The sequence below is a fragment of the Myotis brandtii genome, unplaced genomic scaffold (genome assembly GCF_000412655.1).
Source record: "Myotis brandtii unplaced genomic scaffold, ASM41265v1 scaffold2150, whole genome shotgun sequence".
In the NCBI taxonomy this organism is placed as follows: Eukaryota; Metazoa; Chordata; class Mammalia; order Chiroptera; family Vespertilionidae; genus Myotis; species Myotis brandtii.
This window is the reverse complement of record NW_005358044.1, coordinates 73669-75332: the sequence shown is the minus strand read 5'-3', so window position 1 is coordinate 75332 and position 1664 is coordinate 73669.

Here is a 1664-nt window from a genome sequence, read left to right as displayed (position 1 = left end):
TGCCTGATTGCCCCTAAATGCTTCTGCCTGCCAGCCTGATCACCCCCTAACTGCTCCCCTGCTGGCCTGATCGCCCCCAACTGCCTTCTCCTGCCGGCCCGATCGCCCCCAACTGCCCTCCTCTGCCAGCCTGATCGCCCCCTAACTGCCCTCCCCTGCTGGCCTGATCGCCCCCAACTGCCTTCTCCTACCAGCCCAATCACCCCCAACTGCCCTCCCCTGTTGGTCCGATCACCCCCAACTGCCCTCTCCTGCCGGCCTGGTCACCCCCAACTGCCCTCCCCTGCAGGCCATCTTGTGGCTGTGGGCGCCGCCATGTTTGAGGGCATGGCAGTCAATTACCATATTCCCTCCTTTTTGGCTGTGGGCGCCGCCATCTTGCAATGGCGTGATGGTCAATTAGCATATTCCCTCTTTATTAGATAGGATGGCCCATCTTAGTCACTTTGTAGCTTTTATATGGGAGGAAGATGGAGCAGAAAGGCTCCCTCTTTATTAGATAGGATGGCCCATCTTAGTCACTTTGTAGCTTTTATATGGGAGGAAGATGGAGACAGAAAGGCTTGGAGATGAGAATATGGCCAATCAAACTCTCTCGTCCACATAAGAGGAAGAATAATTCCCTACTGTCTGGTGTCCCAGGTCCAGAAGGCGGGGGTGAAGGTCAGACATTCGATGGACATTTTGAACTCGATCACAAATATTTTAAATGTCATTATATTGCCTTGTTCCTCCCTCTGGTCGCTGTTGACCTAGGGTAGGTTTGAGTCTGCTTTCCTAATTATTCCTTGATAAAAGCTCTAAAAGGGACTTCAATAGATTCAACCGACTTTCACCTCACCCTTCTAAGCCCAAGGAGTTTTGTTAATGGATCTTTATTTTTTAAAAATATATATTTTATTGATTTCAGAGAGGGAGAGGAAGAGAGAGATAGAAACGTCCATGATGAGAGAGGATCATGGATGGGCTCCCTCCTGCCCGCCCGCTATTGGGGATCAAGCCCATAACCCAGGCACGTGCCCTGACTGGGAATCGAACCATGACCTCCTGGTTTACAGGTCAATGCTCAACCACTGAGCCAGGCTGGCCGGGCTAATGTTTCTTTCTTTATATAATAAAGATAATCTATTCTTTTAAAAAATATATATATATTTTATTGATTTTAGAGAGGAAGGGAGAGGGATAGAGAGATAGAAACATCAATGATGAGAGAGAATCATTGATCGGCTGCTTCCTGCACACCCCTTATTGGGGATCAAGCCCGCAACGCAGGCATGTGCCCTTGGCCAGAATCGAACCTGTGATCCTTCAGTCCGCAGGCCGACTCTCTATCCAGTGAGCCAAACCGTCTAGGGCAAGATAATCTATTTTTGAAGGAAAGTAAGATCCCAAGCTCATTAGCATCAAAAAGAGACCTCTCCAATTTTTTAACATCGGTTTCAGCCAGTAATAGAATTTACGGAGAGTTCATCTAAAATAACTGAATCGCGCTCCCTACTTACAACAGCATTTATCAAGTTGACTTAAAGATCCATTAAGCCCTAGCTGGTTTGGCTCAGTGGGTAGAGCATCTGCCTATGGACCGAAAGGTCCCGGGTTCAATTCCAATAAAGGGCACATGCCTGGGTTGTGGGCTCCATCCCCAGTAGGGGGCGTGCAGGAGG